General features: G+C 35.9%; 1 long non-coding RNA gene across 1 annotated transcript; it reads right to left on the reverse strand.

Annotated features, from left to right (window-relative positions):
* Positions 1–5,067: 5,067 nt before the first annotated feature.
* On the reverse strand, positions 5,068–8,117 carry LOC131160233 (uncharacterized). Its single transcript, XR_009137967.1, has 4 exons — positions 7,897–8,117; positions 7,550–7,812; positions 6,421–6,589; positions 5,068–6,293 (listed from the first exon to the last, which is right to left on the reverse strand). It is a non-coding gene; the product is annotated as an uncharacterized LOC131160233 (long non-coding RNA).
* Positions 8,118–25,480: the final 17,363 nt, after the last annotated feature.

Genomic DNA, 25,480 nt, shown 5'->3' on the forward strand with positions numbered 1-25,480 from the left:
AGACCTCACCTATATTAATTCTAATGAGGGTTTATCTAATAAAATCCTCTCATTTGAAGGTTTTATTAGATATTCTTAAATCGCACCTTATTTTGCATTTTCTTTTAAAATTTTAATATTTATTTGCTTTTTAAGGAGTTAATTAAGACCATTAGATTCAATTCAGGAATAATTCATAGTTAATTAGGTATCATTCGTAGAATGAGTGTGTAGAGGGTGCTAGTACCTTCGCATAACTGAACTCTCGATCCCAACTCTAGTAAATGCAGACCGAAACTACCGGTTCCTTGACCTAGGATTAGAAGACCAATCAATAAGTAGTAATTAGGTGAACTAACCACACCTCGGAAAATAACAAGTTATTGGCGACTTCATTGAACCTTTAATATTATTATTCCTCATCATTCCAGATCTTTCGCCTAGACGTTGCGATACCTAACAAATCCTGAGCAAATCAAGATCCTATCCCCCTCTCTTAGCCTAAATAGAGAGATAGAGAAGAGAACTAGAGGAGATCCTAGAAAGGAAGGGAGAACTTTTCAAGTAATAAGAGAAAAAAGCATAACAAAAACTGGAAAGAAGAATCTAGAAAAAGGATAGCTCTGCTCATAAAGAACGGAGGAAGGAAAGAAAAAAGTTTTGGAGGTAATTACCCTAAATTTCTCTTGTATGCATGAATATGTTCTAGTCCTTTTGATTCAATGTGTGGGTGATTGAATGAGTGTTGCAAATGGTTGGATGCTAAGTTTCATTGCATGGTTAAAATGATTGCATGACAAAGTCAAATTACAAAAATTTGAAGTGGACAGCGTTTGATTTGCAAAATATAATTTTTTAAAAAACATTGAGTCTGCAACCACCCATTTGAACATTACCCTAGCCTACAATCAGAATGAAAAAAAATCCCCACTTAGAACCCAAGAGACCCTCAGCCAAATCCCAAACCCAAAATCAAAACCTCATAATCAATATCCACAGCCAAATCCCAAAGCCTTGTCAAAGTCCCAAATAGGCCTTAAAAAACCACCCAAAAATACAAGTCAACCTGACCCAAATACCCTAAAAGGACCTGAATACTTTGGTCAACTTGACCCAAATACCCGAGTCACTACCCATGACTGAGGTCAAAAGAGTTGGACCCAAGTCAAATCCAACCCGAATACCAAGGTTAATTGGACCTAAGTACCCGAGTCGGCCTACCCTAACCCAAACCAAAACCCTAAACCCACTTAGACCCAATCTGAACCCAGGCCCAAACCCAAATTTAAACCCTGGCCCAATCCCCACCTAAGCCCTCAGCCTATTCCTAGACTAGCCCAAACATAAGTCCACCCCAAAGCCAAATTAACTACACAGGCCCAAGACACTTTGGCTCATTCTAAAACCTAAGTCAACCCAAACCTAAATCCCAGGCCCAATAAACCAAACTCACCTAGTCCATACTAAAACCCAAATGTACCCTAGCCCAAGCCCAAATCCTAAACCCAACCTAACCTTAATCAAGCCCAAACCTGAACCTAGCCCAATTGGCCCAACCCCAGAACCCAACCAAACCCTAAATTAACCTAACTCGAGCCGTAAAAACTTAACCCAAACCTAACTTGGGTCAATAACCCCCCTAACCTAATCCAACCAAACCTAACCCTGAACCATGCCTTGACCCCGGTTGACTCATAAGAAAATGCGAGAAAACACAAGGCAACACCAAGAAAACAAAAAACAAAAAAAAAAGGAAGAGACTAAGAAAGAAAGAAAATTGGGGGGGGGGGGGGGGATGAGAGGTTAGCATATGTGAAGGAGACGATCCAAGCTTGGATCTAGGGAGATGAGGCAAAAAGCTCAAAGCTCTTTGCTTCATGTGTTTTTGTTTGACCTATAAGAGAGAGAGAGAGATCGAGTGAGACTAAGAGAGAGAAAGAGATTAGAGATTAGAAATAGATCAAGTGAGAGATAGAGAGAGGAGAGAGGAGAGATCGAGCGAGATCTAGTTGAGACTAAAAGAGAGCAAAATAAAGAGAGAGGGGGCTTAGTCGAGGGGGTGCCGCCATGCAACAACAGCCATGGAAGCTATGGATGTAGGCCAGAGAAACAAAAAGGGTAAGAAAAGAGAGAATTCAAGAGAGAGAGAGAGAGAGATGAAAAGATAACAAAGGAAAAGGGAAGAAAAGCAAAAAAATGAAAAAGTATATATATAGTTTCGCCCATAGATGGCCACATGTCACCTGTTGGGTGGTGACACGTAGCGCGTTGAGCATTGCGCTTCCTAGGTAATGTCACCTAGAGACATGGCGCAATCTCAACTATCCATTTTATGTTTTCCATGGACGACTAAATCAATGCCACATTGGTGATCGCGATCCATATCTTTTGATCCAGGCCAATGGCAGGCTATCACGTGTCAGCTGGCGTGGTAGGTGAAGTTAGCATGACGTCAGCCTATACCATATTTCACACCCTTATTTTTCAAATAAGAAAAAAACAAAAAACAAAAGAGATCCGTCTCTCCACTAAGTCCACGTGTCACCTCTTAACAAATAACATGTGGCAAGCCTAGGCCCATTCCCACTTCTTCTCTCCCCTTTGAACTGGGGCCAACCCGGTTTGACTCTAGTTAACTTGGATCCTACCCATTGAACTAATCAAACTAGTTGGACCGATTGACCCAGTTTAGCCGCCGAAATTGCTTCCCCTTTTTAAAATAAAAATAAATTTTTAAAATTCATTTTTATTTCATCAAAAATCCAAAAAATTTAAGAAAATTACAGAAAAATAAAGAAAAATTCTTTAAGCCTCTTTGAATTTAAAAAAAAAAAAGGATAAAAATAAAAATTAAAAATTAAAAATCAAAAAAATAAATAAAAGTTCATAAAATTTCTTAATAATTTTAAAAATTGTAAAAAAAAAAACCTAAAAAATAGAGAAAATTTCTAGAAAAATCCTAGGATCCATTTTGTTCAATTTTTGATCATTTTCTAGTAGTTTTTCTTGTGTAGCTTGCTTATTGCACGACTTTTCATGTTTCTTGACTATGTGTTTTCCACCCTATTTTATGAATGTGTGCCTACATACCTTTGTGTGCATGCATACCCCTATGAGGAGGAATATGAGGAACTAGGATTATGTAGTCCTCAATTATGGCTTGATTAAGGGGTAAGTATTCTAGTAGAATCACTTCGAGTATACTTGGTAGTGATTCTATTAAACTCATTAATTAAAGGGCATACCTTTCATGTGTACTTTGCACACACATTTTCATGAATGCCTTGTAGCTTGTATGCTTCAAATACTAGCTTTATCTCTTATCTCCCTGCCTATAATGAATCTTCATAAGGAACTTTCCTTTGAACTTGGGGATTATGTTTTCGCATGCCCTCAAGAAATTGGAGGTGAGAGATCTTTGCCTTTCACAAGGTCCCATATATTTAAAGGTAAAGTAAAACAAACTAATAATCTAATATAAACTCAACAAGCAACTAATCTTCATAGGGATCGTTGGGGGTTGTCTCCGCACACCTTTGGGGATCTCGAGGTGAGGGTAGCTTCTGTCTTTCGCAGGGCTATCTAATATATTTCGATTAAGTAATTGAATAAAAAAAAAGTCCGAGTCTTGATCACTTAATTTCAAAAGTAATCCTAGCTAATTAGGTAACATCCATCAAACGAGTATAAAGGGCTGCTAGTACCTCTACATAATTGTACTCCCAAACCCAACCTAGTAGCATAGACTATTGACTATCAGTTTTCTTGGGACCTAGGAGTAGCTTAGAGACCAACAAATTGGTAGTATATTAAACAGGTGTTCTAGCCTCACCTATAGTAAAAATAGGTTAGAGGTCACTTGATTGGACTATATTTTGACCAATTTTTCACCGCATATATTACCCCCTTATATGATTTTGAATTCGCTATCCGACTGAAGCAATTCAAAGATTCGACCCCCTTATTTTAGGAGTTCACCCTCCTAAATGTTGCAACAATGACCACTCCTCGGGTGTCGCAGCAATTAAAAAAGTTGAGATCTTTGGACAAAAAACATCACCAAATGCTTAATTAGTATGTTTATAGAGCGATTCAAGCACTGTTGGATGAATTTAGGCCAAAAAACATACCTAAAAATGGCTTCACCTGCTATCGCTTTCATTCGTACCTAACAAGCCTTCAACTGGCGCATGGGGCACTAATGAGAGATCGAATTTCAGTGGGGGCTGATCAGCAATGTCTATGGGTGACCATGACCAAGTACTATAGCACCATCATTTACCAAGTACTATAGCAGCATCATTTGTCACAAAATTCAAAGCACTGAATAAATACATATGTTTAAGTGGTAGCACACAGTGGCAGTGACGACCTTTGCTGCATGCAGGTTCTCTTGTATTTGTACTAAATGAACATGCATGTCTATTAAATTAACAAAAGAGAGGAGAAACTTATATATAATAGAAATTAATAGAAGAGAGAAACTAGTCTCTCTACATTGGTTTATAACTGCTAAGGAAACCCTTTATTAAATTGCTTGGTTGTAGAGAAGTGAAGGGTCAGACAAGAAACTTATACAAAAGAACTGGAGGGTCATAAAAGGCATTGTTTGGTTATAAATAACTTTTTTCTCACTCTCACACAGCTATAGTATGGGGTACACACAACATGTTGAGTGCTGGAACCAAATGAGTACAAAAAGGTGAATCCAGTAATTTAAATAAAGACAAGCTCATGCAGTCCCAATTAAGGTACTAACATCAAACAAAGAAGATAGTTTAAGAGGCACAACTACCCCCAACTCTCCTTGTGGATATGGGATGCTGTTGAATCATCCAAGAAACCCCAAATAGCCCCTTCCACTACAGACTCTCTACTTTCTCAACTAGTTTTATGCATCAGTGACACTGACATTGAAGAAAATATGCCGTAAAATGAAGGTCACACGTATCAAAGTTGCCTTGTCAATATAACCATTATACATTTTTTGGAAAATGACTTTTGATATATAGATAGAGTGGTGGGGATGGAATCAAACAAACAAAGCAACCAATTATGACAAAGAGATGTACAACACACTAAAAAGTATAGGAGGCTCCCCATAAATACAGAAGCCATAGTGTGAGTCTCAAAAAAGCATATCAAACAAAATACATAAGACAATTTGAGTTAAATGTTATGCATAAAAAATAACATAAAATAAAAAAGGTTTTTATTGTCCAGCAATTACCCAACTTCTTGCTTCATCCTTGGCCTCCCTCTAGAAACCTGTTCCCTTCCACATGCGCAGATCCCACTGCTACACAATTTGCTTTATCCATTTCTAAAAACTCTTTTCTTTTGTTTTCTTTAGTCCTGCCTTAGCTAAGCACTTATGCATATTATCAAAGCATTAAATTGAAAAAATACTGGTCATTAAATTTTTCAACATTAAAACAGTTATCTAGCAGGCTCTAATTTAATGTTAAAAACAAAATTTCATAGTAAAAAGTGGAGAAACTCCAAACGGGTGGATTTAGTCACTTGTTTAAGCATGAGCTTACCTAGTACTTTCTTAGCTCCTAGTTCTTGAGTTCGTACATTATTTTTTACTTTCCCATTTCCAGATTCGATGAAAGGAATTAAAACTAGGAACTCAAAAACTCAACTTTGCAACACTATCATTCAGATTCAATCACTAAAACACAACCAGACAAAGGGAAAAACAACAAATAAAGACTCATAATCACTGAATAGAGCATTTCTACCATCAAAACAATCCACTCCTAAGACTAAATCACAACACCTACTTCAGTACAACCAATACAAAGATCAAATCACCCCATTGCTTACTGATTTCATCCCTTCTCTAAAGCACTCATGCACATTATCAAAGCATTAAATTGAAGAACTACAAGTTATAAAATTTTAAACATTAAAATAATCATCTACCATGCTATCTATTACTATGTATTTTTAATCATTATTCCAACAATATATTTATCAAAAGGTGTCTTCAAGTTCACTAAAAACAAAATATTCATCATAAAAATTGTCCGAAACTACCGCTGCAAGGTATTGCTGCCATATTTGAGTTTCAACTTAAAATTAAAAAGCTAATTGTAAAGTAAAAGCCACTCACCATAGTATTTGAGCGAGTTTACTGGTGCAGCATATGTCATAGTGCTTTATGATGTTATCCATGCACTCTTCTCTATCTTTCATCCTCGCCATTTGCTGCTCGTAGTCCTCCATGCATGCCTACATATTCTTCAGGTTACTTTCAAACTTAATAACCTTTTCTGCTTGAGGGTTGACGATGTACTTCTTTCTACCTTCATAGTTCAAGATACGTTGATCCATAAGAATCCAATAGATAATGTTAATTCCAAATAGATACGCAATGAATAGTTCAAGAAATAAATAGAAAGAATGCAAAAATGGGAAGGATATGATGCCTACTCTCTAAGAAATATAACACATTGAGCAAGTAGGGTAAGTGCAAGCAAGCTCAACTCAAAGACCTAGAGTTGTGGCGGAACAAAGGTTTGGCGTTGTTCTAAAACTCACGTACAACAAATTCTGTCTCCAACAATGCTCCCTCTAAATCTTCTAATTTCAATTTCCAAGCCTAGAGCAGCATTTATACATTAGTTATTTAGAAGAAAAAATCATCAAAAGAGAGTGAGAAGGGGAAATGAATTTACAACTAGCAGAATAAGAATTAAATGTTCTCCCGCAAAAATACAAGTCTTATTTGAAAACAAAATTGTTCATATGGCTATGTCGTTTGTAATACCCCTTTCTAACTAACTTATAAAATATGCACAGCAGTGTGACAAATATTAAATGGTCAGAATAACATTGCTTGAACTCATAAGATCGCCACCTTAGTAAACTTATTTAAGGAAACTTTTGAATCTTTAATTTCAAAATAATCAAATTAAAATTGAGAATAATGGGTGATAGCCAGCTTTGGTGACATGTGAATGATGACTTGGCGATCTAAAAATATGCAGATATAGATTGTGGCCCTGCTGGTTAAGTGCATGGGCAGTGGCCTATATATATATATAGAACAAGCTAAGCTACCCGTGTGAATCACGAAAAGGGAAAGTGTGTGTGTGTGAAATAAAGAAATTAATATATATTACCAATTAAAAGCCTAGCTATACTACCACAAAGACCATATCAGACTTTAGCATACCTAGCTATCTCTATGAAAATTACAATTTACATGATCAAATTTTGGTTTGAGAGCATGAATTTCGGACCTTACATTTGAATTTGTGTGAATTTGAATTAAACTCAAAACATAAAGTTTGAATTTTAGATTAGATTTTGGTGGTTTTTGACAAAATTTGACACAAGTTTATAATTTAACAAAAAAAAAAATTGTTTTATCTGAAAACTTTCCCACCTATGCTCAACATGACTCTGGCTGAATTCATCCTACAAAACTTTACCATTGAACCCAAAAGAATTATGAAGAAAATGGCAGCAAATTATTACTATATAGTTTTAAAACAGTATTAATTATGTACACCAATAATTAATTTCTAAAATAACCTTCGACAATTAATTGACTTACTCTTCCAAATGCATAACACTAGTTGACAATGGAGAGGGAAAAGGCTTGGAACAGATCGTACGGAAAGGACGGTCCCCGACTCTCCAAAATCACGTTTACAACAATTGTTCGTGGATACTCCTCACGGTCTTCACCAACTCAGAATAGCATATTTTCAGGTACTCCTCATGGGTTCAGAACACCAATAGAGAGTACGAAGCATTCAAACAACTGATTTTCAGAAACTCCTCCCTTATTCAGAAAACCAATAAAGAGGATGAAACCTTCAAACACCAAATTTTTAGCCAATTAGGCAAAAAAACAAGCAACAAAAAATCGATGATACATAAAAGCTCGAGAAGAGAGACCTTTGTAGATTTGGTCCATTGTGTGGCCTTCACCCAGCAGTTCCGCTGTGAGAGAATGCATGCTATACAGAAAATGCAATGGAGGAAAACATTGAGGGCTGCTGCGCGGGAATGATGAAATTGGGGATTCGTCCCCTATGCTTGGCTACGGCCAAACTAGGTGACCAGAAGGCACGAGCATCCCCAAATCCGAATACTGCTTTACTTTAAAGGACAACAGATTTTGGTTGTCCCCTTCTACTCCCCCCATATATCAAGTTTTTTTTATAGTGGGTATCTTTTTTACAAATCTATGGTAGATTATGTGTTCCTAAAAGTGATACTATCATCTATAAAATTTATCTTTCCACAGTTACTAATTCTTTTAGACTTTAATTACATTTAAAAAATTTTATTTTTAATCTTATATATTATAATAAATTTTTATTTTTAATAGCATCTCATATCGAGAGAAAAATCGCAAAAAGTGAATTATCTTTCCGTGAATTACCATTTATTTTTAAGCTTATAGGCATATGACCACTTTAGCCAAAGAAATAAAGCAGTTGCACAAATTAGGGTTGCCCATAGTTTAATTATCTAAAGCATATATCTCAAATTGCTAATTGAATTGAAATTTTAGTTCACCAAAAAATGCCAACCGAGTTTAAATTGTTCCAAATGGTGAAGCAAAATTCATTTAATCGGTTATTAGACTAATGTCCAGTGATTAAACACACAAAATTATAAATTAAAATTTTAAAATTACCAAATTTTGATATTTATCTTCAATATAATTAACGTGTGAATCTAAAAATTCAAACATCAATGAGAAGTCATAAATATAATACAAACATTGCATTTGAGGGCATGGATTTCAACATTTGATTTGGATTTGTATGGATTTAGATAAAATGAAATGCAAATTTGTATTATATATTATCTACATTCACATAAATTCAAATCAAAGGCCTTCTCCTAATATGGGGAAAGAAATTTTGGAATTCTTTGGTTAGCATTTGAATAATCGACAAGAAGTCCTAATATACTACATCTATTTTTGTCCTTTCAATCCTCACCAAAATTTTGTTGTCCTTACTTCAAATCCCTATTAGCCACGGATTTGGTAAGCCCAAATTTAGGCATTGCAACCCACTTGTGTGGAAGTTGTAGGAGAGCAACAGATAAGGCAGATGGAATAATCAATGGCTCACTAATTTTGATTGTCTAGGGGTATCTAAGCAATACCAGTTTTTCATGACGTTACTATATTCCTCAGATGACTATAGTAACCATAGAATCTTTATAGATAAGTCATTTTTCTTTCATTCTTAAACCTCACTGTTTACATCTTTTAATATTGAAGGCTTCATAAAAAAAATAAACATAATAAAAGTGCTTTAACATTATTTGAACTCAATTCCCAGCAATATTATAGTCTACAAGGGTGGTTAGTCCCAACTATACATTCCTTACATCAAACTCATCATGGATCCATTATGTTTCCTAAGTCGAACTTTGGTCTTTGCTTAAGAGTATCTTCATACTCATCAAAAAAAAAAAAAAAAGGTGCCTAAAAATATAAAGATATAAGATTAGCACAAATGAAAAGATAAAAATGGGTTGAAGGAATGTTAGTATAATTTTTTCTATGGATTACATTGAAAAGTGCTACCAGATTATTTTTTGGTTGTATTGGAATTTGTGTGATCCCAAGGGGGGGTAAATTGGGTTTTAAAAACTTTTTGACTAATTAAGCATTTCGCTGATTCACATCAAATCATAACTCATTTATAATGCAAACGTGTATGTAAAATAATTGAACTGTGAGTGCAGACATACACGTGTGCAGCACATCTCATTTAAAATAAAAGTGTGCATGTAAATAATATAACAGTAAATAAATAGGCATGCACATACTGAATTTAAAAGTGCAGTAATTTAAATGAGATAAAGCGAGAGCGACACAAGATATTTGTGATCGAGGTTCGGCCAAACCAGCCTACGTCCTCGCTTTGGGCATACCTCCCAAGGATTACACTATCTTTCCTCACTTAAACGGGCGTAACAGAAGTCATTTACATCCTCTCCTTACGGAGCGAGGAAAACCCCAGTTCAATTTCCGAGTTGAACCGAACCGGTCTCACTTACGAGGCTGAAACTCCCCAGTTCAATTTTCGGGCTAAACTGAACCGATCTCACTTATAGGGCTGAGACTCTCTAATTCAATTCCGAGTTTAAACCCAACCGATACAATAAAATCATTTTTGTACAAAATAATGCTTCTAAAAATATAGGCTAAGATGTATACATTTAAGCTCAAATAAATGCACTCTCTAATATGATATGAAATGTGCTCAGTAGAGTAAGGGTGTGTTTCTCAAAATATTTTTGCAATCTTTGAACATAATATGTATGATGAAGACTTCAAAGATTTAAACCCTAAACCAAATATTTCTCCAAAAAATATTTTCAATAAGACGTAAGAGAACCTAGGGTTATAGTTTCAAAAACTTTGCACAAAATCAAAATATATGCATTTGAAGATCTATGTGTAAATCAAAGTAAGTAAAAGCCCAAATAAAATACTCTCTTGTAAAAATGATTTACAATAATAAACGAAAGAGAGTTTTGGAGAGTAAAAGATTTGTCCCAATAAATAGTTTTTGCAATAAAAATTAGTTGGGCGAACTTTGATTAATAAAATAATTTGAGAGGATTTTGGGAGTTAATCAAAGTTACTAATATTGACTTATGAAGGGGTATATATAGAGTCAAGGAATTTTTTGACTGTTGGGGATATGTTGGGTATTATTAGAATAGTTTAATTAAATTTTAAACCTATTTTAGCATTTAAAAATACCCCAACCCGAGAGTTTCAGTCAACTGACCCATAGGTTTAGTCGCCCGAACAGACACAAAAGAAAAAAACAATTTTGAACTTCGGGTGCCTGAAAAATGGTTCGGGTGGCTGAACTAGGCGATTTTCAAAATGTTCGAGATTCGGTCGCCTATCCTTAAGTTTGGCCAGCCGAACTTGCATGTTCGGTCGCTCGAGGGTATTTTGAACGTAAACATTCAAGCGCTCAAGTTTGTGGAAAATGACAGGGTACAAGTTCGGTTAACCGAAGACGCTACGGTCATTTAAGTTCGGTGGCCAAAAGTCAAGTCAACTATTTGACCAGTCAACAATTTGGTCGACCGAGGTAATTTGACTAGCCTGGTTTAGTCGCCTGAACCTCTTTCAATTTTCAACATAGGTTCTATTTTACCCCTGTTATTTTCCTTAAGTGAAGTGTAGGGTCCTAAGGTCTGTCTAAGGTTTAGGCATTTTAATTTACCCCAAAAAACCTAGTGTTGGTCGATCCTAAGGTTTGTCTACGATTCTATCTGAGTACTAAGACATATCATGCAAGATGTATGCAGTTATTACAGACCAATATATAAAAACTCAAATGCATTATACAAATAAAATCAAAAGGCTTTCTTTTTTATCTTCTTTACTCTTTAATCTTCATGGAAAACCCCTAATCATATGAGCTTTATGCGTTTTTGGCTTCCATTCTCAGTCCCCTTATGTGTGTATTAAATTATAACTTGTTTAACTACTAGAAACACGCATAAGTAACTTGTGGTTTGTCATTATCAAAATCAGGGACCAGACCCAAAAAGCCAGCAGTTTGTAAGAACGTTTATTGATTTAACTAAGTTTACATATCTAGGTCTCTTTCTTAGTCTCAATAACATGTAAGAACCACACTCCTTTTATAAATGAAGTCCTTCATTGGTGCTTTGTATATTCAACTAAACTACAATTCCTCGGGAAAACACAATAAGAGGTTTTGTTGCATAGAATAACACCTAGAGATTCTGTGCGTATAATTGACATTCTCATCACTATTTGTTTACCATATAATTGTCGATGCATGCCCTTATAATTTTTTTAATCTCCTAAAATTCCAACCAAGACAGTTTTTATAGTCCCATCATGATAAATCATAAATTAGCCTTTATACCCCTTATAATTATGAATGCATGCCCTAACTCTCTTTATGTACTTCAATTATGATTTTTCTTCTTGTTTACTTTCCTAGTGATAGATTACTAAGGGTAGGCTGGGTAAATTGAAGAAAATTCATTCATTCGACTCAAATTCAATTTACCTAAATAGATTTATATCTTATCGGCATATTTAACAAACTAGATATGGACTGTAATTTGCTCATCTGATTATCCACTTAATCTGTCATGAATCATTAGTTAAATTGTTTAAAAGTTAAGTTTTTAGAATAAGCATACATTTATATTTATATGAAAAAATATATTTTGAATAGTGAGTTTTTGTCATTTCTTAAGATTACGTTTTTAACATTTATGCTTTATATATTAGATTGTTAGTTATTTTAAGTTCATAACTATAGTTTTAAGAATACTTATGTTTTTCTATTTAGTAAATGTTTTACAATTTAACCAATTTATAAATTGAAATCAGCACAACTTCAATTTTTATGTTTCAAAATAAATTACCAATTGAATTAAAAATATTTTTTTGTTAGGAATCACGAATTATCCATCAATTGCTATGGATATACTTAATTGAGTTAAACATAAATTGTTATTTGCTCATTTAATAATCTGTAAAATCTACTATACTATTCAATTCGATCTGCTTTGGCCTAGTTGGGGCAAGTTTATGCTACCAACAACCTTCAACAGAATCATCATGTGTCCCAACCCCTTAAGAGGTGGTTTTCAAATTGCCTTGACCCAAATAGTGAGGTCAAATTATGAAAAAAAAAAAAAAAGAGGGTGAAAAATGGGTTAATATAATCAACAAAGTCATTAGTTTTATATTATTTTCCTAAGTATTGTTAAATTAGTTAATTATTTTGATCTCTAAGTTAAAGCTTAGAAATCTATGGTCAAAATCCAGAGCTACCAAAGTCAATTTCAATAGTACGATTATGTGAGTAGAGGGTATTAACGCTCCTACACACTCATTTCATGAACAATATCTAATTAACCTCAAAATTTTTCAAGTTGAGTCAAATTACTCAATCAACTCTTGTTTGCTTTACTTTCAACCTCTTGATCTTTTGGAATTTCATTCAAGAACAATATGAAATTTTATATTCAGTAATTTGAAACTTTACTGGAATGGTGAGCCAAGCGCACAGAGTTGGTGGCCAAATAGACCATGCGGAGAGGGAGGAATGGTGGTTGTGGCTATGGTGGCCAATAGTCCATTACTAAATTGGTTGAAATGTGAGTTGTGGAGAAGGTATATGGTCTCGAAATTCGCCCATTCATAATCGGGAATAAGAAAAGATAATTTTGACATGCATGACTTTATTGACATCTGTCGTGGTTCTGGGTGATTCCTTTTTGTTTTTTCCACTGCACTAATGCCACTACTACCTTTCACTTTTGGTTAATGATATATTTATTTTTTTCAATCAATTCATATTGCTTGCACATGCTTACATTAAAAGAAAAAAAAGAAAAAAAAAGTGAGTCTACGCGTGAAAAGGATAAGTGCATGTGGTGTTCTAGGTGCATGAAACTGTGCATGTGGATGTGTGTACGGGTGTATATGCGTGGTGAGTTGTGATATAAATATATAATGTATGGAAATGGGTAAAATGTTGGCAATGAATGCACTTATTGTGTGAATAAAGTGAAGGGAGTGAAATTTTAGATTTCAGTAATTTGAAACTTTACTGGAATGTTAAATTCTATGAATCAAACATCCGTAAGAGGGGGAGGTCAAATAGATCATATGAAGAAATGGTGGTTGTAGCGTAACCACTAAAGCTACACTAGCAAGGCAGTAGGAGCAGGGTGATGGGAGGCAAAGGTGATTGAAGGGAGAGAGATTGGGGCAAGAGAATACGTGGAAGGAAAGAAAAAGTGGGGAAGAAGAGAAAAAAAGAGAGAAAAAAAAAGGGGGGGAAGGGGCCCCAACCATAAAAGTTGGCAACTTTAGGCCAAACAATGTCATTTTACCCCACTCTCACTATTATATTAATTTTTTTTATAAATTTAAAGCATCAAAACAACGTCATTTCATTAAGTTAGCAAGTACATGTACACATTTGAAATGAAGAACGGTCTATAGAGACATAACCCATCTTAGACTTATTTAAGGAAAAAGTGCTTAATGAGAGGGAATTGTATAACCCCATAGGTAGTCAAGTCACTTGGAACAAAGAAATGTCCATGGGGACACTACCCATATTGAACCAGTTTGACGAAAAAAATATTGACAAGGGGGATTATATGACTCCTAGGTTGTCAAGTCATGGAACGAAGAGTTGTCCATGCGGACACTATCTATCTCGGGCTAGTTTATGGAAAAAATGTTTGACAAAGGGAATTGTGTGACCTCTAGGATGTCAAGTCACTTAGAGATGGAGACACTATCCATCTTAGACTAATTAGAGGAAAAAACGTTTGACGAGGGGAATTGTATGACCTGTAGGTTGTCAAGTCACTTGGAACATAAACTGTCCATGCAAAAAGAAACCATCTTGGACCAGTTTAAGGAAATAGTACTCGACAAGGGGGATTGTAGGACTACTAGGTTTTCAAATCACTTAGAATGTAGACTGTCCATGTAGACACTTCCCATCTTGGACTAATTTGAAGAAAATACATAAACCAAGGTGTTGAAATGTGAGTTGTCGAGAAGGTGGATGGTCTCGAAATTTGCCCATTCATAATCGGGAATAAGAAAAGAAAAGTTTGACATGCATGACTTTATTGACATCTGCCGTGGTTATGGGTGATTCCTTCTTGTTTTTTCCACTACTCTATTGCCAGTACTACCTTTCACTTTTGGTTAATGATATATTTATTTATTTTGATTGTTTTTTTTTAGTCCATTCATATTGCTTGTACAAGCTTACATTTTTTTTCTTTAAAAAAAGTGAGTCTCTGCGTGAAAGGGATAAGTGGGTGTGGTGTTCTAGGTGAATGAAACTATGCATGTGGACGTGTATAAGGTTGTCGGAGTGCACGAACTAAATTAGCATATACATGGTAAGTTGTGATATATATATATATATATATATATATATATATATATATATATAATGTATGGAAATGGATAAAATGTTGGCCGCACGTGTTGTGTGAATAAAGTGGAAGTGGGTGAAGATTCTAGTAATTTGAAACTTTACTCGAATGTTAAATTATGTGAATCAAACATCCCTAAGAGGGGGAGGTCAAATAGATCATGTGAAGAAGTGGTGGTTGTAGTGTAACCACTGAAGCTACACTAGGAAGGCAGTAGGAGCAGGGTGGTGGGAGGCAGAGATGATTGAAGGGAGAGAGATTGGGGCAGGGGAATGCGTGAAAGGAAAGAAAAAAGAGGGAGAGAAGAGAAAAAAGAGAGACAAAGGGGGGAAGGGGGGCCCACCATAAAAAATGGCAGCTTTAGGCTAAACAACATCATTTTGCCCCCTCTCACTATTATATTAATTTTTTATAAATTTAAAAGCATCAAAACAACGTCATTTCATTAAGTTAGCAAGCACATACGCACATTTGCAACGAAGAACTGTCCATGGAGACATTGCCCATCTTAGACTTATTTGAGGAAAATGTGCTTAACGAGAGGGAATTGTATGACCCCATAAGTAGTCAAGTCACTTGGAACAAAGAACTGTCCATGCTGTTGACCTTATAGGTCACACCCAGTTTTGATTATGACAAATACTCTTGGTACTAATGATTGTACTGAGAATTGCATGCAGGATCACCTTGTGCACGCTTCAGGACTAAAAAACATATCATGATGGTGTGTAGTGTTCGTGTCAAAGAATGAAGATCTATGTGTTGAAATTTATATTCATTTGTTTAGTTCTTCATTCTGGGTTGTAATTTATTATGAACTGTGCTCGTGTATGGCTTGTAATAATTTGCATCATGCATGGTAGGTAGGTATGCTCAAAACTACCATAGTTGGACCTTAGGTACCTACACTAAGGACACAAGTCCCCTGCATCACCTATCTTAATCAGGGGAATCAAAATAAGGCTAAAATGCACTTAATGAAAAAAGTTGAGAGGGTTCGGGTGACCAAACCTTTGCCGTGTAAAGCGGTCGGGGCGACCGAACTAGTCAACATGTTGACTTGGTCTTCGAACACCCGAACCTATTTTGAATACCTTCCTCGAGCACCCAAAAGCCTGTCAGGGCACTTTTCAACTACTCGGGCGACCGAAGATTTACATTCAAAAGGAGGCTCAAGCGACCAAACTGCCTAGTTTGGTTAACTGAACTGTGAGTCGAGCACCCGAATTATCGAACATTTGCTATTGAATTTGTTTCAGCTGACCGACTCATCCTTTAAGCACCTGAACCTCTAAAAGTTGAATTTTCAACTGTGTTTGTTCGGGCACCTGAACCTTTGGCTAGGCACTCAAACCTTACGGGTTAAAATATTTTTACCAAATTTTTAAATTGGGTAAAATGGGTTAATATTCTTAATGGTCTTTTAAACAATTTTAATTATACCCACTTTGTCCCCAATGGTAAAAAATTCCTCCTTGCCTATATATACTCTCTCATTTGTCATAATTAACAAGGATTAGAAAACTTAATTAGGGCAAAATTCTCTCAACTTTCGAAACCCTATATTAGCCAAATATCACTTCCAAACACTCACAAACTCTTCATTCTTGATTTCTCAAAAGCATTGGGAGTATCTTGTAAGGCTTGTGTGCTTAATCACATTTGTTAGAACTCTCATTTACATTGTTACTTGATTGATTTTCTGAGAGAGTTTAGCATTAAAGTTCTTCCACCGGTTTCATTTGATAAAACTTAGAGTGGAAAGACTTTGAGGGTTGAGGTTCTTGCATTATTGTTGCAAGTTACCTAACCTAATTTTTGTGTGCAAAAATACTTTTCAAGCTAGTGCTTCAAACAACTCTATTGTTCTTTGAATATTAGAATATATCATTGAGTTTGTTTGTTTAAACTTGCTTAGCATATTTTGAAACCTGGATCTGATATTGTATTATTCACATAATGTGTTTCAAATATTGCTTGGGTATACACTCTAGATCTAAACTGAAAGCTTATACATGACTGAGTGTTTAGCACACATTATAGCACTGAGCATATTTACATATCATTCGTGCTTGAATTATTGATTAAGCTATACTGGTACACACATCTGCTTGTCTAGAAGTGAATTTTTGTGTACAAACATTTTATACACATTGGTTGTATTCCAGGCACGGGTCTGAAGAGGGAGACTAACCCTGTGGAATAGTCTCAGATTGGCTTAGACCTGGTTAGGAAAGCTAGGTTCGCCATCCTGTTAAGGCGTGTCAGTTGAGGTCAGCCCCTTTAATTGACCTAGTTGTATTAGGTGCCGCTCCACCCGTTTAAGTGAGCATTATAGCGGTAATCCTTGTGCAGGTGTGGCCAAGGCGAGGACATAGGCATAGTTGGCCAAACCCCAATAACATATCGTGCATGTTCTTTACATTTCTGCACTTCATCTTTTTTGCACATGTATGTTTATCTATTGATTGTGTAGACTGACTCTAGGTTGGATTGTACTACTAATTAAATCTGTCAACCTAGGCAATAAATTTTAAATACCTAATTCACCCCCCCTCTTGGGGTTGCACCAAATCTAACACATGGGAACACTACCCATATTGAACCAATTTGACGAAAAAACTATTGACAGGGGGGATTATATGACTCCTAGATTGTCAAGTCATGGAACGAAGAGTTGTCCATGGGGACACTATCTATCTCGGGCTAATTTAAGGAAAAAAATGTTTGAGGAATTGAATTGTATGACCTCTAAGTTGACAAGTTGCTTGGAGATGGAGACATTATCCATCTTAGACTAATTAAAGGAAAAAAACATTTGACGAGGGGGATTGTATGACCCGTAGGTTGTCAAGCCACTTGGAACATAAACTGTCCATGTGGAAACAAACCATCTTGGACTAGTTTAAGGAAAAGGTGCTCGACGAGGGGGATTGTATGACTACTAAGTTTTCAAATCACTTGGAATGTAGAATGTCCATACAGACACTTCCCATCTCGGACTCATTTGAAGAAAATACATAAACCAAGGAGTTGCACATCCTTAGCTATTAAGATATAAGAGAATTGTTTGCAAAGGCTTGCACCCTGAGTGAGTTAAGCTATCCATGGGGGACCTTACCCATCTTGGACCAGTTTAGAAAAATAAAATAAAAAAGAAAAAAGAAAAATGCTTAATTGGGAAGTTACATATCCCTAACTATCAAGTCACTTGAGGATTGTTGTGAGAATTGATTACTAGGAGAAAGCTATTTTGTAAAAGTGAATACGATTTACGTGCATCTTGTACACCTGGATTGATTGAAAGGAAATAGGACTTATATAAACTTTGCATAGCCTAGATTTATTGAAAGAAAATACAACTTACATGCACTTTACAGAACCTGGATTGATTGGAGAGAACATGACTTACATGCATGAACTTACATGACTTGAAATAATTGAAAATGAACAAGACTTACGTGCACTTTGCATAACCTGGATTGATTGAAATGAGGTAGGACTTACGTGAACTCTGCATAGTGTTGAAATACTTAGAGAAAAACGAGTTCCTTTTTGGATCTCCATTTTCAGTAGTAGTTTTCTTCACGCTTTTCATTAAACTAGTCATTCCACTTTAACAACCTTGGACACTTTGCTTGTTTGAGTTGACTTGCTGGTTTTCTTCAACTTTTGGCGTTGATACCTCCCTATTTTTAAAGATTTCTTCATATGGATTGCCCCATTGTACTCAGGGATATGGCTAAGAATACTCCTTTTCTTCTTTACCAATTTATGCTCTGTCTAGGGGAATAGTGTGATATTCTTGTCTTGAACCACTTCTTTTCTTTCATGGTAAACAAAGATTAAAAAAAATTTGTGCAAACTCAAATCTTAAAATGCAAATAAGCTCAAAATTATACATTAACTTTGACAGTGCCCTTCTCAAAAAGGGTGAGAAGGCAAGTTTCAAAATACAATTGAGATTGATCTAGGCATTGGGAGTTATTAGCAAGAAGCATGGGAAAAGAATGGGGTTTTTAATAGGGTAAGGTGGCAACAAGCTTTGGGTTGTTTCACAAACTATTAGACCAGCATGATTGTTATTTTAAGATCCTAACCAAAGGATTTTAGGGTTATTTTGGATGTGTTCTCATCCATACTCCGATGGGATATCCTTTCGGACAAAAATCTGCTCTAATATCGAGGGAATAACTTCTTCATACATCTAACTCAAAATTTGCCCCAATGTCACAGATTGGGAATAGAGTAAACTGTTTCTATTTGAAAATGTCCTCACATGTCAATCCTAAAAGAAAGTTGTCCCAATATCAAACTTGGGGTAAGATGTTGTCTAGACTTCATGCTCAGTTCCTTTATTGAAATTGCCTAAGTTTGGAATGGGATGTTTCTCTTTATATGCTTCGAGACATTGCATTTTTTTCGTTTTCTTCATTTGCTTTGGTTTTATATTTTTTTCCTTTTTATTTTTTTTATTTTTCATTTTTTTTCTATGCCTATGTTCCTCACTTGGGGTTTCCAATTTTCACTAAGGGTTGGCTTCATATGAATTATGACTTTTTCAGGTTTTCACCACATGTGCAAATGTCTAACGGTCGCCATAATTTTGGATTGTATTTGATATCATCTCTTTTGAATCCAAGAATGTTGATGACGTTTGCGAACGTTCCACCCTAGTTGTCCTTATCTAGCTTTAAAATGTGATCTTTGAGCAAGCATCTTAGGGTACGATGCTAAACATGTAGCGACTCGAAAAATAATAGTAATTAAATAAAGAGGAAAAGGAAAAATTTAAAAGAAATAAAAGCAGGGCTCATCAATGAACTCCCCGGTCTTGTCGACGGACGCCCAAGTTTCTTTTATAAAGCACACCTCCGTCTAAGAAAAATCCCATGGCTAACCTCTGGATAGTCCTTCGGTCATTTTTTGAGGCCTCTTTGGGATATTCCCACTTCTTGATGTATTGCTTTATATCGTGGAACCATGGTTTCCCATCAATCTCTTCTGTCACTAAATAGTATGTCGGCTCCTTTTGTATTCTTATGTGAGTCGGTTCAATCTCTACCCCAGGTTCTACTTTGAATAATGTAGCTAATGTTGCCAAGGCATCAGAAATCTAATTATTTTCTCTGCTCTGGTGATAAAACTCAATGCTGTTGAATTTTTCTGCCATCTCATGGATGGATTGCTGATAAGGGACTAGCTTGGCATCTCAAGTTTCCCATTTTCCCGTCATTTGGTATATCACCAAATCCGAATCCCCTTTAAAAGTTAACTTCTTAATCTCTTTGTTTAGAGCTGCTTGCAAGCCCAAAACAAACGCCTTATATTTAGTTACATTATTGGTACATGGGAATGAAAGCTTTGTTGTAACTAGAAAATACTTAAGTTCTAGTGATATCAACACAACTCCTATTCCATGTCCCCGACCATTTGATGCTCCATAAAACAGTATGACCCATCTATCCTGACTTTCTTTGACTTGACCCACCACATTGATATACTTATCGGGAAAATAGAATTCCATTGGTTGGTAATCGTTAATAGCCATATCTGCTAGGTATTCTACTACTGCGCTTCCCTTTATGGCCTTTCTCATAACATAGATAATGTCATACTCAGTAAGCAACATTTGCCACCTAGCCACCCGATCGCTTACTGTGGTTTTTTCTAAAATATATTTGATTGGATCCATCTTGGAAATCAACCAAGTGGTATAATACAAAGTGTATTGCATTAATCGGTTAACGGCCCATACCAAGGCACAACAGGTTTTCTCCAAATATGACTACTTTGATTCATATTCTGTAAACTTCTTACTCGGATAGTAGATAACCTGCTCTTTTCTTCCCGATGCATCACGTTGCCCCAATACACATCCACTCGAGCTCTTTGAAACTACCAAGTACAAAATAACGGGTTACCCGAGTACTGGGGGAACTAATACAGACGGATTCAAAAGATATCTTTTGATCTTTTCGAAGGCCTATTGGCACTCCTCATTCCATTTTTCAAGGTTATTCTTTTGCAAAAGTTTGAAGATAGGCTCGCGTGTGGTTGTTAACTGAGAAATGAAATGGGCAATGTAATTTAGCTTTCCCAGAAAACTCATGACTTCATTTTCTATCTAAGGGACTAGCATTTCTCAAATGGCCTTTTTCTTGTCGAGATCTACCTTAATTCCTCTCCTACTCACCATGAATCCAACCAATTTCCCTGAAGTAGCACCAAAGGTGCATTTTTTTAGGTTTAATTTGAGTTGATATTTTTTCAATCTATTGAATGGTTTCCTCAAATTCACCACGTGATCCTCTTTATTTCAAGATTTTTCAATCATATCATCCACATACACCTCCATTTCTTCATGCATCATATCATGGAATAATGTTACCATGGCTCCTTGATATGTTGCCCCTGCATTTTTTTAACCAAATGGCATAACCTTATAACAAAAGGTTCCCCACAAGGCAATGAATGTTGTTTTCTCTTTATCTTCAGGTGCCATATTAATTTGATTGTATCCTGAGAAACCATCCATGAAAGAGAAGACATAATTTCTGGTGGTATTGTCGACCAAAACATTTATATGTGAAAGTGGGAAATTATCTTATGAACTAGTTTTGTTTAAATCCCTATAATTGACACACATTCTGACCTTTCCATTTTTCTTTATTATAGGTACAACATTAGCCATCCATTCAGGGTATTTAGCTACTTCTAGAAATACGACCTCAAATTGTTTCCTAACCTCTTCCTTGGGCCTCATTCGTTACAATTTTTGTTTTACAAATTTGCTATCTAGATAAGTGGGTATTTTATGTGTTACAAAATCTGCGTCCAACCTCGACATGTCCTGGCATGACCATGCAAATGCATTGATGTATTCTTGCAACAAGTTGATCATTTTGTTCTTTTCCCCATCTGTCAACAATGCCCTAATTTTTACTTGTTTTGGTTCCTCCTTAGTCCCCAAGTTAATTGTTAAAGTGGGATCCTCACTAGAAACTGCTTGTTTTTCTTCAAGTTCCATCATTCTTTGCATTTCAATAGGTATATTTACTTCCTACTCCCCAATTTCTGCCCTATTGATCAAATTCTCGAAGTTTGTTTCCACTTTAGGTTCTTTTGTACTGGTAAAGCCATTTCCTATATTTCTGCATAGAGCACAAGCAAAACAGAAAAGATTTGGCAAAAGTAAATAAAAAGGATGCAATGAGATGTAACTGAAATGCACTTTAATTTTAATAAATTTTAAAAATGGTTTAAACAAAGTGAGATGTCGTCCTCTTATTCAAAGAAATAAAAACAAAGGAAACTCACAATCATTCAAGCATTACATTGCATTGGCCATTATGGGGTACTCAAACTCATGCCAATTATAGAGCTTTGTTTCCACCAAGATGGGATAAGCCTAACTTTCAACGTATTTTGCAGCGATGGATGGACCTACCATGGAAATGCTCAATTGTTCTACTTTCTAACTTATCGGTTCTGCAAACCCGGCTTCCGCCCTATCCTTCGAATCTATTACTCCCCCACTTCGAAACATTTCAGATGATGCATAAATTTTCATCTTTTATTAGCAAGTTTCTTTTCCTACGAGACATGCCATTCTTCTTTCCTTCCTTTCCTCAATCATCTTTAAGGGCAATGGTGTAATCCCAAAAGGGGGGTGAATTGGAATTTTAAATACATTTGCAGATAAATTAAAAGATTCACCCAACAATATCCCAATCAAAGTAAAGTGCGTGTATGTAAAGCAATCACAACAATTAATAAATAAACATACACTTGCAGGAATTTAAAGTGCAGTAATGTAATGAGATAAGAGAAATGGAGAGAGTGACACTGATATTTAATGAGGTTCGGCTATACCCGCCTACGTCCTCGCCTTGGGCAAACCCCCTCCCCCCCAAGCATTTTACTAACCCTGCTCACCTAACCGGGTGGAGAAGAAACCATTTATAGCTCCTTATAGGGTGGAGTCCTCCTAGCTCCCTTAACTGGGTGGAGCCAAACCGTTACAACCTCTCCTTATAGGATGGAGCACTTCCTCCTCAGGCGATCCCCTTGCCTGGAACACGGTTCACTACCCATACCATAGGGATACAAATGATATAAAAATTTTCTTACAGTAAGCAGTGCTTCTCAAAAAGTGTATTTGTACAATTTCAAAACTAGATGCACTCTCAAATAATTTAAAGAATGAAGCTCGGTAGAGTATTTGACTTTCCTCTCAAAATATTTTTCAAATAAAGACTGAGAGTTTGGAAAATGTTTTTCCTTGTGATTTATCTTTTGTAAAATCAAAATACAAGAAGTTTTTCAAGCAAAAATATATAAATGAATATATTGCTCAAAGCACTTTTGATTTACTCAAAGATTTTTTCCACGAACAATATTCAATGATGAAGTATATAGGAGAGTTTGATCTTTGAGATTAGCACCAAATACAATATAAGGCTTTCAAGCTAGATATATGAACTTGAATATAAGCTCAAGCCTTTTTCAAAATGAAAGTTAGAGAAATAACAATTTGCTCTTCTGAAATCTCAAGAACAAGAGGCTTATCAAGCAAGATATATAACTTGAAAAAATGCTCAAAGCCTACTTGTATAGCCCTCAAGATTTTCCCAAAAAGGATTTTTCAAAAGAAAGAATATAGGAAAATGAATTTGATTTGTGAAATGGAGTAGAAAATATGAAATGAAATCAAAGAAAAATCAAATGATCTTTCAATATAAATCTCTAACCTTTGCAAAGTGTTTTGGCCAAGTATTTATAAGCATTTTGGAAATATAGCAGTTAGGTGACCGCTAGGCAATAAAATAATATTATATTTTTAATTTTTCTGACCGTTGTATGCCCAGAATTTGAAATCCCGAGAGGTTTGGTCGACTAGCCCTAAGGTGATTTCTCATTCAGCGAGAAACAGTCTGCTAGGCTCAAGATCCTGTCTACCGGATGAACAGCGCCAATCGACTGGGCTAATTAAGCTTTTAACAGGCCGGTCGACTAGGCCATTATATAAATGCCCATTTGTTCACTCCGGTCGACTAGACCAGCAAGGTTTATTTTTGGCCGGTCTGTTGGGCCTATGCAAATTACCATTTTGGTCTTTATGCCTTTGCCGGTCGATTGGCCCAAGTATAACTATGGGAGGTCGGTCGACTGGACCCTTTGTTTAAAACATCATCTTTGGCTTTAAGAGCACTTCGGTCGACTAGGCTTGATAGGCCAGTCGACTGGGCTTAGAAAAAATAAGTTTTTGGCCAAGTCTTTGATTTCAAAAACATTCTAAACCTCTTGTGAAAATGTTTGACTTTAAGTATAAAAGGTTTTTGTGAAATTTGGGTTCCTAAGGTCAATCTAAGGTCTTTATAGAGTTTCAATATAAATCATGAAACAAGCACGCACAAATTGAAATCTAATTACTATTACAACTCAAAATAGCAAAGTCTTCAGGCTCTGCTCTTTAAAACTCCATGGAATACGCTTTGGAATATGATTATATAGGAGTTTTTCAAGGCTTCCATGTTGCATCATCATTCGTGCTATCAAAAGGATGAACATGTGCAAACACTGAGTACACAAAGAGATGTTGTGGTTTGTCATAATCAAAACGAGGATAGGACTCAAAAAGTCAACAATCTTCTTGCGTTCTGAATAGGAAGGAACATACCCTAGTTCGTAGCACTCTTCTACCCTTGGAAACTCTACCTAAATCGGGATCCCTTGTAGGTTCTTGACCAAACCCTAACCTGGGCTAATTTTGGCTCTAATCATTTCTGTTGCTACCATTTTGGTTGTTGCTGAAATCTGGGGTCAAGGAATTGGGGAGCCCTCGACTACATAGGTCTTACTCACAACATGGAAGGAACGAAAGAAGTCATCAAGTACTTCTTCAGCTGCTTCCATATACGGGGTTACGAAAGGCTTGGTAACCATCAAATTCGTCTTTCCATATACGCATATCATCTTTCCCTCCACTATGAACTTCACCCTTTGGTGCAATGAAGAGGGTACTTCCCTTATCATGTGTATTCACGGTCTTCCCAGGAGGCAATTGTACGATGGTGATATGGCCATGACTTTGAAATGGTGTATGTGTTTGTCTAGAAAATAAGTCCCAAGTTTTTACTGATCAAGGAATCTAGTTTTATGTAGAAGATGATACTTTCAAAATCAAGATTACAAGTTCTAAGCTACAAAGCTAACATTCATGATTTTAACTAGCAAGTATCAATATTGAAATCTAATGGTTCAAATGTGCTATTCGAATATGGAATTTCACATTTTCAAGAAAATGCTTACATAAGATTAAGCAAGGGTTCAAGTAATTAATGAAGTTACCAATATATTCGATGGATAGCTTGATGTTGTTCAACACGTAGTTAGATCGCACCGTAGGTCCTTTGACAAGCGTTGAAGCACCAAGACAAACGCAGCAATAGAGTATAATGGAGATGGTCGTGGGGTGTATGGTGTGGTGGCCATGAGGGTGTTAGTTGGGAGGCCATGAGAGTGA

This window comes from Malania oleifera, chromosome 7, assembly GCF_029873635.1.
Source record: "Malania oleifera isolate guangnan ecotype guangnan chromosome 7, ASM2987363v1, whole genome shotgun sequence".
NCBI classification, from domain to species: domain Eukaryota; kingdom Viridiplantae; phylum Streptophyta; class Magnoliopsida; order Santalales; family Ximeniaceae; genus Malania; species Malania oleifera.